The sequence below is a fragment of the Abramis brama genome, assembly GCF_963993115.1.
Source record: "Abramis brama genome assembly, chromosome: 1".
Taxonomy (NCBI): Eukaryota; Metazoa; Chordata; class Actinopteri; order Cypriniformes; family Leuciscidae; genus Abramis; species Abramis brama.
The window spans coordinates 6,671,247-6,687,430 of NC_139963.1; the positions used below are offsets into that span (position 1 = coordinate 6,671,247).

At 40.8% G+C, this 16,184-nt stretch overlaps 1 protein-coding gene across 1 annotated transcript in view; it reads left to right on the top strand.

Moving 5' to 3' along the window:
* The window catches only part of LOC311079881 (uncharacterized protein), a 518,544-nt gene that overhangs the window by 203,526 nt on the left and 298,834 nt on the right, over nucleotides 1-16,184 (top strand). The gene's annotated exons all lie outside the window — the stretch shown is intronic.

Here is a 16,184-nt window from a genome sequence, read left to right on the forward strand (position 1 = left end):
TTTCCTTCTCCCCAAATTTGTCACTACCGAAACACAATATTAAATAATTTATTAAGAAGGCTTATAATGACCTATTAAGATTTTGTTTACATCTACCTTATAAATATATTAGGGCTGGGAATCGATTAAAAAAAATTAACTAATTAATTGCACAATTTGCTGTAATTAATTGCAATTAATTGCATTTCCTCCAAGCTTGTAATCATCAATAATTAAACTTAGAATCACCGGAAAAAAAGGAACAGAAAATAGCCCTATACTAAAATAATATTAAACATCAATATATCAATGTATTATTTTTTTTTCAATAATCAATCAACATAATCAATTTAAGATTTTTAAAAAAAATTTTTTTTTACTAATTATAAAAATAAACTATAGTCCTAAAAAAGCTATTATTACCAGAGCATGTGATCAGAGCAGGTAATTTTAAAGGAATAGTTCACCCAAAAATAAAAATTCTGTCATCATTTACTCTTCCTCAAGATGTTCCAAACCTGTATGACTTTCTTTCTTCTGCTAAACACAAAAGAAGATATTTTGAAGAAAGTCGGTAACCAAACGACTGATGGACCCCATTGACTTCCATAGTAGGAAAAAAATACTATGGAAGTCAATGGGGACCAGCAACTGTTTAATTACCAACCTTCTTTAAAATATCTTCTTTTGTGTTTAGCAGAAGAAAGGAAATCATACAGGTTTGGAACAACTTGAGGGAGAGTAAATGACAGAATTGTCATTTTTGGGTGAACTATCCCTTTAACATTGTTGCCCAGCATGACTATTAGCTCAGCAAACAGAAGTCTACAGAGAAATTTCACCTTATTTGAGCGGACTTTGCTTTTCCAGTGCGTGATTGGTACATGATTGGAGCGTTTGGGCCGATAACAGAGCAGAACGTGCAGCGCAAACACGGAGTCGAACACACTGAGCAGAGAGCGCAGCGCGCCGACACCTATGGCCGACACACACACACACACACACACACACACACACACACACACACACACACACACGGAACGGAGAGTGCGGCGGCGCACACGGAGCGGAAAAGACCCGCTCATGAAAGCTGCGCGAGAATGAAACCCGATCCCCATATTTTCGGCTTTTCAATAGCAGCCGCAACAGGAAATCATTAAAACGAGGCAAAAAAAAAAAGTCCTGCGTTAAATGCGTTATTTTTTTTTAACGCGTTAAACATCTCAAATTAATCGCAAAGATTAACGCGATAATTCCCCCAGCCCTAAAATATATATATATATTTTAAAGGTGATCTAAGTAACTTTTTTTTACCTTAACTGAACAGCTTCGGAGTCATTGGAATGGTTATATTACTTATTTCGGGTTGAATGGTGGTCGTTTCGCACCCCCCCTGGTGCCCGTGAGCGGAAAATACGCACTTGCAACTTTGAGCCGGCGGGCCGCCGGCCGCCGCGTCAGGAAGTATCGCGTGATATCAGGTCTCGCGATGTAAACAACTGCTTTACGGCTAAAAGAAATCTGCTAAAATGCTGTCATTATTGCGCTCCCTCACGCTGTCCGAACCCGAATGAAGAAGACGTTTTAAAGAATGTCCCATCTGCTTTGATGTTGTTGATCTACTAGCCTCTGGTGTCTGAGAATCGCCAACGAGTTTTTACAACAGTGTTGTCAAATATCTATTCCGAAGCTGTGGGGGGAGCTCTAGAGAGAAACCTGCAGCGAAAAACGAGAATACAGCGAAGAAATCCCGAAACTACTGAGTGCTGCTTTAAGTGTAATTTGAGATTTGTTGTATTTTGAACCCAATCTTTCTTTGTAGATGGCATAAAGTTTATCGTACTGATTTCAAAGTTAAGGATTCATTAGTTTGAATATGCATTGAACCAAACACTATCATAACATCTTAGTTGATAATTCAATATACTTTATTTTTGACAAAACATCCCATGTTACGGTAGTGACTGCACATTTTTGGTAGTGACAGTAATGTTTTGGTAGTGACCACAATACTTAGTTTGCCATGGCTGAATCAGACTGTCCACACTTTATGTTAATATAAATAAATTATGCAAAACTATGATGCACATATGCAGTCAGTACATATAGCAGACACACATCTGACAGTAAATATCTTATAAGAACACCTATAGGCGTAACTTGCGGGTGGAACATGTCCTCACCACTTTTTGTGTATGGAGTGTGGGCACCGGCAGAAACATAAATCGGTGCCTATGGGTGGGATTATAGACTGATCATTAGTTGTGCCGCCACCTCGTCTACTGACCACGAAACAGACATTTCTTTTTTCAGGTTGTGTGCGACGGTCGTTTAAAGCAAGTCGTTTAAAGCAAGTCGTTTAAAAAGGTTGTGCGGACAAATAATCCTGCGGTGGCTGTTGCTGATATTTAAATCTGGCGGGTTTGGTGTCTCGTGTCGCAAATTCAATGACGCTGCAGTGAAGATCCTCTCTGACCAAATTAGTGATCTGCAGTGTTTACACGTCACATTTTAGTCTCGGTACGGCTCGCTTGGAACCTCAACCGAGGTGGTTGAGGACAGTGGAAACCCCCCAAAAGTGGGCCGTACTGAGCCGTATATCATGCAGTGGAAAAGCGTCATAAAGTGGACCGTCAAAATAAAGTGTAACTATAAACTTGACATGACTTGCGCATGTTGCTTAAAGGAAAATTCTGGGTTCAGTAAAATTGAAGTTCAATCAACATTGGTGAGATAATGTTCACAGGGTTCTCAAGTTTTATCAAAAGCTTGGAGTGAGATCACATGCAGTTGGGGGAGGAGCCATAATGGAGCCACGCCCCCATCTGTCCCCACCCCCCAATTTTACCCAAATTAACCAGCACAAATTGAAATTATAACAATTGGTAAATCTGATAAATGACAGAGCAATTCATCACATCAAATATACTCTTTAACCCTTGTATGGTGTTCGGGTCTGTTGGACCCGTTTTCATTTTTTATCAAAACAAAAATGATACAATTAATTATTTTTTCAAACTGAGACTTATTGGCCTTGGCTCATTTTCTGTGAGGAATATATATCAGAACACATTTTCAATGAAAACACACTGTACACCCCCCCTACACATTTATATTACACACAGGATGTTCGGGTCCACTGGACCCGGGGCTAATAAAAGTGTGGAAATTGTAGGTCCTGTGTACCTTTACTCTGTCCTCCTCCTGTCAGGGCCTGCTGTTAGTGTGTGTATGTTCTTGTATGTGGTTTATGAGGACACAAATGTGTATAATGACATGGGAATTACAACGTAAACATGGTTTATGACGACATCTGTGTCCTCATACTAAAACATACTAAATGGTGTTTTTTGAAATTCAAAAAATGCCAAAAGTTTTCTGTGATTGATAGGTTTAGGGGTAGGGTTAGTGTAGGGGGATAGATTATACAGTTTGTACATTAGAAAATCCATTATGCCTATGGAGAGTGACCGTACACCACATATCCAAGTGTGTGTGTGTGTGTGTGTGTGTGTGTGTGTGTGTGTGTTGTGGGTGTGTGTGTTGTGGGTGTGTGTATGTGTGTGCATGAGTGTGTGTGTGTGCGTGTGAGAGATTGTGTGTAAGTGTGAAAGAGTGCAAGAGTGAGTTTTGTGTTTCTACTCCTGCCATTCCCATACGAGGTTGCAATTCTTAAATGTGATCTAACAAAGGTAAAGAGAAAATATTGACCATATATGCTGTTTATATTGCTTGTAATTGGGATGAAGTAAACATCTGTTGAGTATTTTAACATAACATTTTTGATTGTGTTGAATTAAAAACCCCAAAATGCGGCGGGTCCACCAGACCCACGAACACTGGCTGTGTAACAAAAATATGAACACCACACTAGGGTTAATGTTATATTTCAAAACTACAGATAAGTTATACAAAAATTACAAAAATATAACAAATTTCTCCAAACAGTTTTTGAAAAACAAATCTTTTTGCATTTTGAATGTGTCTAGTCGAAATGGTATAATAATTTATTGTGTGGTGGGACATTGTGAACAAATGACATATTAGAGTATTATTAAGGTGTGTGTGTGTGTGTGTGTGTGTGTGTGTGTGTGTGTGTGTTTGTGTGTGTACACAAGAGTACACACTCCAGCTTATGAAATGTGTTTTGTGTTGTAAGTGTTTGAAAAATACAAATGCAATGGAAATGATTAATGTATGTTTTGACAGGATATAAAATATTACCCAGAGCACTCTGCTTTAATACATGTAGCCTTAATGTAACTAGAAAGACTATTCATACAGTATAATATATAATTTAAAATAAAATAAAATAAAATAAACAAATTTAAATGTATTTAAAATAAAATGAAGAAATACATCTTCATTCCTTCCCATACCCACTAACATTTCCCTTAGTTTCAGATAACGTAAGCTAGCCAAACTGAGCCAAAGCTTCTGGCCTGGTTGCAAAGTAGTTGTAGAGTTTTTGACTGCATCAATAATAATGTATACGATGGGCTATATATTAAATGTTCTAGCCTAAACATGTTAGACGAGCTTTCTTCCAACTTACCTTCTCCATCATTCACGAGTGTTCGCGCGATGTTGTTGGTTACCTAGTAACGAACGTACGGCGGCCGAGAATGTTCCGTCAACTTCCGTGTGTTCGCGACTTCGCGCATCTGTGTTGCCTATTAACGAACGCAATCTGGCCGAGATACGTGCTGGCGGCAGAAAACTTCACTTTGTGTGCCCGCGCCTCGTATACAACGTTATATATAAAGCTTGCAGGACAACTTGGTTGACATTGCCTTTTTAGCGTGAGAAATACACGGTGTAGCGTGTGAGCGTGTGAACTGGTTGAATTGCGTGTGTCTCACGGCCAATGCGTGAGACTTGAGAACCCTGTGTTTTAGTAATTTACAAAAATAAAACTACAATTCCCTGTTGCAGCAGATTACACCGTGATAGACAGCCCGTTAAATATGTAGTTCTTCTGGTTGGCAAACTAGGGTTGTAAGTAAGTAGGGTTTCAAAAAGAACTAGATTAAAAAGTTCGTCGAGACAAACTTTAAGTTGGCTTGAGAAAGCCGGACCAGAAAGTTTGAAGAAGTTTAAAGTAGTTTGGAGTTTAAAGTAGTTTGAAGTTTAAATTAGTTTAAAGTTTAAATTAGTTTAAAGTTTAAATTAGTTTAAAGTTTAAATTAGTTTAAAGTTTAAAGTAGTTTACAGTTAAAAAGTTGTTGGGGGTTTTCTAGTGGGTTGCTAGGGTGTTCTGGGTGGTTGCTATGGTGTTGCTAGGCGGTTGCTAGGGTATTCTGGGTGGTTGCTAGGGTCTTCTGGGTGGTTGCTAGGGTGTTGCTAGGCGGTTGCTAGGGTATTCTGGGTGGTTGCTAGGGTGTTCTGGGTGGTTGCTAGGGTGTTGCTAGGCGGTTGCTAGGGTGTTCTGGGTGGTTGCTATGCTGTTGCTAGGTGGTTGCTAGGGTATTCTGGTTGGTTGCTAGGGTGTTCTCTGTGGTTGCTAGGCGGTTGCTAGGCGGTTGCTAGGGTATTCTGGGTGGTTGCTAGGGTGTTGCTAGGGTGTTCTGGGTGGTTGCTATGCTGTTGCTAGGCGGTTGCTAGGGTATTCTGGGTGGTTGCTAGGGTGTTCTGGGTGGTTGCTAGGCGGTTGCTAGGGTGTTCTGGGTGGTTGCTATGGTGTTGCTGGGTGGTTGCTAGGCGGTTGCTAGGGTGTTCTGGGTGGTTGCTATGGTGTTGCTGGGTGGTTGCTAGGCGGTTGCTAGGGTATTCTGGGTGGTTGCTAGGATGTTGCTAGGGTGTTTTGGTGGTTGCTAGGATGTTGCTAGGCGGTGACTAGGTTGTTCTGGGTGGTTGCTATGCTGTTGCTAGGCGGTTGCTAGGGTGTTTTGGTGGTCGCTATGGTGTTGCTAGGGTGTTCTGGGTGGTTGCTATGATGTTGCTAGGTGGTTGCTAGGGTGTTTTGGTGGTTGCTATGGTGTTGCTAGGGTATTCCGGGTGGTTGCTAGGTGGTTGCTAGGGTGTTCTGGGTGGTTGCTATGGTGTTACTAGGTGGTTGGTAGTTGTCACAGATGGTTACTATGGAGTCTTTATAGAGTTCTTAGCATGATCTTGGCATGATATAGCACTTAACTAATCGCTATTAGCATGTAGCTATTCACTGCTAGCATGTGTAGCATGTTGGAAGTGCTGTTTGCTAGCATGAGTCAAAAGAGCCAAACCTCATCTCTATACGATGTTCTGATACAGAGATATAGGTCTTGCAAAACGGTTGCTAGGGTACTCAAGTTTGGTTGCTATGGAGTTGCTTGGGAGCTGGAAGCTTTAAACTTAAGAAGTTTAAAGTGGTTTGAAGTTTAAAGTAGTTTACGAGTTTTGAGTTTACAAGTTTAAATGAGTTAAGAGTTTAAGTTTAAATGAGTTTAGAGTGTGTGTGTGTGTGTGTGTGTGTGTACACACACACACACACACACACACTCAGAGTTTATGAGTTTAGAGTTTATAAGTGTATAAATTGATGAGTTTATAAGTGTAAGAGTTTTTGAGTTTAGAGTTTATAAGTTTTAAATGAGTTTAGAGTGTATAAGTTTTAATGAGTTTAGAGTTTATAAGTTTAAATGAGTTTAAGAGTTCAGAGTTTATTAATTTATGAGTTTAAGAGTTCATAAGTCTATGAATTCATGAGTTTATAAGTTAATTAGTTTATAAGTGTATGAGTTTAGAGTTTATTAGTTTAAATGAGCCTCAATGACTCATATAGTATATAGAACGGCAGTTTGGTTTAGTCTTCAAGGTGTTTAGATTTAAATTTTTGTCGGTTGGTGAGTTTGAATCTAAATTTGAATTTTTTAGAACTCCCATTGTAAGTCAATGGGAGTTTTTCCGAGTTTTGATCGTCATTTGTAGGAAAACCGTAAGTCCGATCAGTCTGAAAAGATAAAGCAACTAACTTCAGATCAGTTTGAGTGTGTGAGCCGAGTTTGGAGTATGTAGAGTTAAAGCTCTAGGACGAGTTTGAGTCAACAGTTTTTAACAGAAGAATAATAATAACTAGAATGTACATTTCCTGAAGAAAATGTGAAGTGGTGCTTGCAGTGGCAAAACTCGCCACTCGGTTGCTAGGGTGTTGTACTTGATTGCATACGAGCCAACAACCACGTCTGTACGATGTTGTGGAGCTGAAATATGGCTTCTATATGTTGCAATATGGTTGCTAGGTGGCTCTAAATGGTTGCTAGGGTGTGAATACACAGTTACCATGGTGATATTTACAGACTGTTTTCCAACCGAAACTAATGAGCCAACCCCCATCTCTATACAATATTCTGATGCAGAGATGTAGGTCTTGTAAAATGGTTGCTAGGGTACTCTGTTTGGTTGCTATGGAGGTGCTTGGCAGCTGCTAATGATGAAACTACAAAGGCTTCTTGTCAGTATGAATGATATAAACCAACTCCCATCTCTATACGATGTTCTGATGCAGAGATATACGTTTTGCTAAACGGTTGCTAGGGTACTCTATTTGGTTGCTAGCGAGTGGCTTGTCAGCTGCCAATCATGAAACTCTAAAGGCTTCTTGTCACTATGAATGATATAAACCAACTCCCATGTCTCTGCGACATTCAGAATGGAAGATATGCCTCTTTGGATTTTGGTTGCTAGGGTACTCTGTTTGGTTGCTATGTAGTTACTTGGCAGCTGCCAATGATGCAATTCCAAAGGCTTCTTGTCACTATGAATGATATAAACCAACTCCCATGCCTCTGTGACATTCAGAATGGAAGATATCCCTCTTTGGATTTTGGTTGCTAGGGTACTCTATTTGGTTGCTATGGAGTTGCTTGACAGCTGCCAATGATGAAACTGCAAAGGCTTCTTGTTATTATGAATGATATAAACCAACTCCCATGCTTCTGTGACATTCAGAATGGAAGATATCCCTCTTTGGATTTTGGTTGCTAGGGTACTCTGTTTGGTTGCTAGGGAGTGGCTTGGCAGCTGCTAATCATGAAACTCCAAAGGCTGCTTGTCAGTATGAATGATATAAACCAACTCCCATGTCTCTGTGACATTCAGAATGGAAGATATGCCTCTTTGGATTTTGGTTGCTAGGGTACTCTGTTTGTTTGCTAGGGAGTGTCTTGTAAGCTGCCAATCATGAAACTCCAAAGGCTGCTTGTCAGTATGAATGATATAAACCAACTCCCATGCCTCTGCGACATTCAGAATGAAAGATATACCTCTTTGGATTTTGGTTGCTAGGGTACTCTGTTTGGTTGCTATGGGGTTACTTGGCAGCTGCTAATGATGAAACTGCAAAGGCTTCTTGTTAGTATAAATGATATAAACCAACTCCCATCTCTATACGATGTTCTGATACAGAGATATACGTTTTGCTAAACGGTTGCTAGGGTACTCTGTTTGGTTGCTAGGGAGTGGCTTGGCAGCTGCCAATGATGAAACTGCAAAGGCTTCTTGTCACTATGAATTATATAAACCAACTCCCATTTCTCTGTGACATTCAGAATGGAAGATATACCTCTTTGGATTTTGGTTGCTAGTGTACTCTGTTTGGTTGCTATGGAGTAGCTTGGCAGACACCAATCATGAAACTCCAAATGCTGCTTGTCAGTATGAATGAAATAAACCAACTCCCATGCCTCTGAGACATTCAGAATGGAAGATATGCCTCTTTGTATTTTGGTTGCTAGCGTAATCTGTTTGGTTGCTATGGAGTTGCTTGACAGCTGCCAATGATGAAACTGCAAAGGCTTCTTGTCACTATGAATGATATAAACCAACTCCCATGCCTCTGTGACATTCAGAATGGAAGATATCCCTCTTTGGATTTTGGTTGTTAAGGTGCTCGACATTGGTTGCTAGGGAGGGGCTAGGAAGTGTTGAGGTGATTCATGATTGGCTGTTTGCTGCCCCGAGTCAACTGAGACCACCCCCATGTTTCTATGACAATTCAGTCCGGAGATATCCCTTTGATCTCTTTCAATGGAAGTCTATAGGACTTGTTGCTAAGGTGCTCTAAATGGTTGCTAGGGCGTGGCTTGATAGCTTCACCATGATCCTGAGAGACTGATTGGTCGTCTGAGTAAAATGAGCCCGCCCCCTTGTCTCTATGACACTGTGATCCAGAGCTACGTTCAATACAAAATCCCTATGCAATGTGTAGGACGGCCCATGAAATGTACATGGGCCTACACCATTGTAAGTCAATGGGAAACTTTGGGACGCTCCTGCCCCCCAGGGGTGCAACTTTTACCCCATTGTGAGGCATGTTTTTACAGAGCCTGTCAGCCTCTTCAATTGTGGCAAATCACACGTTTCTCCGAAATCCTCGCTCAGAGCTACGAATGGTCAAAGTTCGTTGCAATGTTAAGTCAATGGGACTTTTTTGGCTTTTCGTTCGCACCTGGGGCGAACACTGTACCCCCGATCTCTTAGAAAAGTCAGTGGACACTTCTCCTCAATAGGCCGCACAATTTGACGCGTCATTCATGGGTCTGTGACAAAAGCTGCGGGAGGAGGAGTGCCCCAAAAATTTTCCCGGAATAGTAAGAATGTAATACTAGAAAAATTTCAATGGGGAACCTTTGGGACGCTCCTGCCCCCCAGGGGTGCAACTTTTACCCCATTGTGAGGTATGTTCTTACAGAGCCTGTCAGCCTCTTCAAATGTGGCAAATCACACGTTTCTCCGAAATCCTCGCTCAGAGCTACGAGTGGTCAAAGTTCGTCGCAATGTTAAGTCAATGGGACTTTTTTGGCCGCTTTTTCGCCCCTGGGGCGAACACCGCACCCCCGATCGCTTATAAAAGTCATAGCACACCTCTCCTTAATGAGCCGGTCGATTTGACACCTCACTCAGGGGTCTGTGACAAACGGTGCGGGGCGAGTTACGCGCCAAACTTTTGTCCGGAATAATAAGAAAAATAATAATAATAAGTATGAGCAATAACAATAGTGATGCCTTGCTTTCAGCAAGCACCACTAATAACTAGAATGTACATTTCCTGAAGAAAATGTAAAGTGGTGCTTGCAGTGGCAAAACTCGCCACTCGGCTGCTAGGGTGTTCTGTACGACTGCATACAAGCCAACAAACATGTCTATACGATATTGTGGGGCTGAAATATGGCTTCTATATGTTGGAATATGGTTGCTAGGTGGCTCTAAACGGTTGCTAGGGTGTTCTGGGTGGTTGCTATGGTGTTACTAGGTGGTTGCTATGGTATTACTAGGTGGTTGCTAAGGTATTTTTGGTTGTTGCTATGGTGTTACTAGGTAGTTGGTAGTTGTCTAAGATGGTTAAAATATTTAGAGTTCTTAAAATCTTTAATAACGAGTGCCTTTAGTATGGCATTCAGCCTCATTACTAATCTAATCTGATATGTTTTATAATTAGGACATCACATTTACCATAATAGTATTATGTCAGATGCACAATAGTCGTACATGACACAAATTACAAACAAAATGCATGCTTGTTTATTTTGGTATAATCAAATTCTCATCAAATTAACTTTTAAAACAACCTATGGGCAATTTTTCTACCTGACCTATGTAAATATTAACAGCAGATGTAGTGATTTATACTGTAGAACTGTGTGTAAATCCTGAGTTGAGGGGTCGTGAGCTGCAGAATGCAACCAGTTACTTATAGTGCGGCGTTTTGCATGGCGTCCCCACTGCGTATAGCTACGCAAAATGAAGTGACCGTTCGAAAAGGGAACTCCTCAGTATATTGTAACCTCAGTTCCCTGAGAGTAGGGAACGAAATATATTTCGTAGCCGGCCGCACTATAGGCTGTGTCCAAATTCAGGGTCTACATCCTTCGGAGTGCTCATTTGAAGGATGTTACGTCACAGCGCCGCGACGAAGGCTGTCCAAATTCGTAGGATCCTTCAAATGCGGCCCACAAATACGTCCTCCTTTTCCCCGAATTGGAAGGATGGTTGTGGTGGATCCTTTCCCGTCCTACCTATCCCATAATTCTTTTCGGCAGAACGTAATGGCGGACGAAGCGAGTGGTAGCCATGGTAGCAAAGTGGAAGAGGAGTATGCTTTTCGATGTAAGTTTTTTAAAAACTGTCTTTTCAAAAAAATATATTTATACATTTATATATATTCATAAATATATTTTTTCAGTGGTTGTAGTCAGGCATTTTGTTTAAGCGTTAAGCATTTTTTTTTACATTTGTACGTTTATGTAAAAAAAAACACATTACTTTCGTAAACTAGCTTCTTCCTTACTGCCTGTGTGAATATCCCCTTATAGTAATTATTACACACAGCTAATTTGTTAGTGATTGAAGCTGTTTTTAACGCTTCTAGGGACGAAAGAGCAGACAGAAGTGTTTATAAAGCTCCGGTTGCTAGGCGACAGGATATGAGCAACGGGTAAGGGAGGGCCTGAAAGAAGGGTAGGCTGTCCAAATTCACAAACACCGATTTCCGGGTTTTGCGGTCGTCGGAGGATCCCTCCTCCTTCAACCGGGTAGGAAGGATCCTAAGGAGGATGTAGACCCTGAATTTGGACACAGCCATAGTAACCTGGCAAGTTGTCGCTTCAGTTGTTAAACCTGCTAAAATGGCGTTTTTCGGGGTCTAAAAATATCATAAAAGAATAATAATATGGGCTAAGGCCGCGCCCCCTTGGCGGGCTGACGTGTAATGGCGTGATGCTAGTTCATTGGCGCACATGTCAGAGGCACCCGCGCCATTGGATGTGTGCAGTTGCCGCAGCACAGCCAATGAGCGAGCCAGACACTCACTGTGCTAGCTGTGCAGATGCAAAATGCGTTTTACATTATAGGCTTCAGTAAATCGAGGAAAAGGAGTTTCGCCTTTTCCCGCAATCTGTAAAAATGCACGGAAACTTTAAGGTTAAAGTAACCTTCCACAAATATTTCTTACATTTGAAAGGTTTGATTTGGCTATGCCAGTAATATGAAGACACCCTTTCTCAAATAACATTCACCCTTTTCTTACAAAACGTATATGAATATGCTTAGCTTATATCTGATGACATTGTGTGTATGTTTTCTAGAATTAATGGAAAATCTGTATTAATACATTTTCTTGGACAGAATGGAAATTGTAGTACCACATGCATGTACAGACGGTGGATCTGAAGACGCATACTTTCACAATCAGATAGCTCTCATCACAGGCACTTCCTGGGATTCGTGTTCGAAGGTGTCACTCCTCACGTTCGAGAAAAACGCAGCTAGTGCTTTTCCCTTTGAGACTCAGTAGGGAGCGCGTATTAGTCTACCTAGACGACTAATGCAAAGAACTAAAGCCCCGCCTCACCCAGTTCGGGTACCGGACCTGGTTGAAACACTCATGCATTAGTGTTTCAACCAGGTCCGATACTCGAACTGGATGAGGCGGGGCTTTAGTTCTTGTATTCACTTGCTACGCCATGTGTAAAAAATGTCTGTCAACTCGCACCCTATGTTTGTGAAAATACACACAATGTCATCAGATAAAGCATATATTCCTATACGTTTTGTTAGAAAAGGGTGAATGGTTTTAGAGAAAGGGCGGCTACATATTAATGATTGATTTTTTGCGCCATGGAGGGAGGGAAAGGCAGTTTGAATACAGTGATAGTGCGCGCGCGCGCGCGACCGGCTCTGTCTCTCTCTATGCTCGTTCTTTCAGAAACAAGCGCCCCCTGTCACGAGCGCTGCAGTCAGTCATCTATCACCATTCAAGGTGGCCGCCAAAAAAAAAAAAAAACATTAGCTATAGGCCGAGCTCAAAAGAGCCCAACCCCAAGTCATTTTGTCTTTCTGATCCAAAGATATAATCTCACAAATTTTGTGCCAATATTAAATCTTTGGGACTTTTTTCGGCTGAGCCAACAACCATGTCTGTAAGATATTGTGGATATGGCTTATATGTTGCAATATGGTTTCTAGGTGGCTCTAAACGGTTATGTTGTTCTGAGTGAACACTATATATTGATAGATTTAAACTAAGTTCCTTTTTTAATTATTATAAATTCATAAGATTTCCTATCATTTGTTTTAATGAGATACTAGTTTAGCCTATTTTATTAGTGCATAGAATTTTGACGTGAACAAATGCATAGATCCGCAATGGCTTAAAATACCATTAAAAGCACTGTTCTGTTAGCACGTTTTGGTTGTGTGCAGCACATAAACAGCGCGCGAGTCGTTTCGCGCTTGAAATGATTTAAAAACAAATTTTCTGTGACCGCGCTTTTTAGATTTGTGCGTCATCGACATTTTTATTTTATAACAACAAGTATCCGCCACCTGACCTCAAGTAATGTGAAGAACAAATAATTTAATACATTTGTAAAAACGCTCTTTATTTGAATGAGTGGGTGGCTCTTAAAAGAGCCGTTGTTGCCTGGGATGGCAGAGGGGGTAAGACATGGTGGCTTCAGCTTTGGAGTTCCACCCGCAGAGCTTCTCTGAGGTTGTCCAGGAGAAGCCGGTTTCCCTCTGTGCTCAGGTGAACTCCGTCTCTGCACAGATGGGAGAGGCCGATGTTTCGATGGCGAATGGCGCGCATCTGTCTCCCTGCCAAGAAGCCGGTAACCTTCCCATTGATGAACCGCCGGCTGCGTTCCACGCCGTAGGCAGACCTGCCAATCTGACCTCTCCATTTCAAGCGTGGCAGAATGTATGAGAACACCAGCCTCGTCCTGGGAAACATCTCGAAACATGTGCCCAGGTCCCGCGTTATTTCCCTAAGGAAACTCAAGCGATCGCGGCCCTCCCGGAGCAAACTGTTTCCACCCAGGTGTATTATCAAAATGTCCGGAGCTTGAGCTCTGCTCCGAAGAGAGCGCAGAGCTGGAAGCAATTGCTCCCAGAGTCTACCTCCTCTGCCATCCCAAGTGATCTTACAGGGAAGATCGAGGTTTGCATCCAGGCCCTGCTCACATATGTGAGAACGCAACCTGCGCGTAATAGAACTGCCAACTATCCATACTCGTGGTGCCATCTCAAAGACGAGTGAGGGGAACTGCGATTTACCGCCAGTATTAATATGAGTGGTGCATGTTTGATTGGCTGTTTTTGCACATTCTACAGGCCCCACCCAACAGCACTTCAGAATAATAATTAGAATTATTAACGTATATGTATTCCAATTTATTGCTTATAAAACTGTTTATGATTTGTGACAATGTTTACATTTCAATATTTATATGGTAATATATACTGATTTTTAGCGTTTTGGATGTGCAGACCCTCTTACTATTTTAAAGTACCAATAACAATTAATAAAAAAATAAAAAATAACGTTACGATGTCCAGAAATTTAGAAACAGTGCATTGGGTTTAATTGATTGTTTAATGAGATCTAGCTGCTATTAGTTGTAGATCCTACTAGCAAATATTTTCAGGCTGATAAATGCATATCCGCTATGTTTGTCTGTCTACGTTAATAGTCCAGCGGTTGAACTTTTGCCTCTCGTGTCAGGGGTTCTAGGATCTAATCCGCAATTATAAGTTTTTTTTTTTTTTTTACTAACCAAACAGAATAGGCTGATTAGTGGTTGCATATAGAGCACAGACACTTAATTAGTGTGCATTTTTGTTGTTATTCCACCGGAAGCTCAGCACAGACGCACAACAGGTTTATATTGTGTTCGTTACCATGACTACCATCTGCACGTCCCTGCACGTGCTTCTTGTGTAGCCAGGTCGTAGCAAATGAAAAGAAATCATACAGCACAATCTATAACTTAATACTGAGCAACAGTGCATCATTTGTATTGTTTTAAATGGCAGATTCGTTTGTGTGAAGGACCCAAGTAGAGGACGCATGTGCAGTTACTTTATAAAAGGCACTTAACTGTGACACCCCATCGATCATACTGCACATTTTCCTTTTTGTTTAAACCAATCATTGAAGTGTGTTAAATTATAATTCATTTTTATTGTTTTTTTAAATAATTGTTTAATTTTTTTTTTTATGTAAAAATTAAAAAACAACTGTACTGTAGTTTAAAATTATAATATGACACCACACCTACACCTACTTTGGTCATAACAGCAATCGCTGGAAGCCACTTCTGCTCATCAGATCGCATAGTTTATTGGAATATGAATAGAAATAATGATTTTGTCTAAATAAATGAAACAAACTTCTAAATGTATCAATATTCCTCCAATTATGCACACTTCTAGATTAAAATGCCATTTGGATGCTGTTCAGTGAAGCTGTGTGAAGACACGTTAACAGGTGTGTCTGAATGAATGCATGTTATTCTTTTCAAAGCATCCAACATTAATTGATCGTTGATATCCTGTACATGTAGTGGTCTTGATTTTATAAATGCTGAGTATATAAAGCTCATTTAAATGTAAGCTTTTAAATGACCCGGCCTCTTACAATCTTAAAGAACCATCTGTGAATATACCTGGATCTTCTCTGAAGTTCACAAGAAAATATTCATAATGTGACAATGAGTAACTTTCAATACCATTCAATAAAGACAAAAACACAGTATGTGCCAATTAACCAAATGTTTATTTAAAAGATTTTTTTTAAACGCCTGTTGTGTCAAATTTCACCCAGCAAATGTATTAGATCCTAGTGTTGTACTAGTTATTACTTTGTATTAAAATTCTTTACAGCATTACCCCTAAGATTATAAAAAGCATTTTTTTAAATTATGTACTAGTTTAGCCTGAATGTGAATGTTAGCTATACTGTTCCCATGTCTTAGTGCTTTAATGGGTTATTTGCGTGTTAGGTCAAAAGTTTATTACCTGCCTGGTTCAGATTTCACGATTTTAGCACGATTTTGGCACAATCCGTTTGACGTAGGGTGTCGTGGGGATTCGTAAACGACAATGGGTGTCGGGACGCAAGATTCGATCGTTTCATCTCATATAGCGTGTCATAGTGGGCGACAACCTCTGCGATGCTTCAGGACATCATGACAGAAAGACTAGCATGTTTAATTTTTGAACGGTCCTCCACGACGGGTTGAGTATGTGAGCGAGAGTGAGAGTGCGAACAACAGTGAGTGTGTGTGTGCGCCAGTGAGCAAGTGTGTGTGTAGTGAGCAGGTGTGTGTGCGCGAGTGTGTGAGCGAGGGACAGTGAGTGTGTGTGTGTGCTTGAAAGAGTGAGTGAGTGAGAGAGCGCAAGTGAGTGAGTGAGAGAGCGCAAGTGAGTGAGCGAGGGACAGTGAGTGTGAG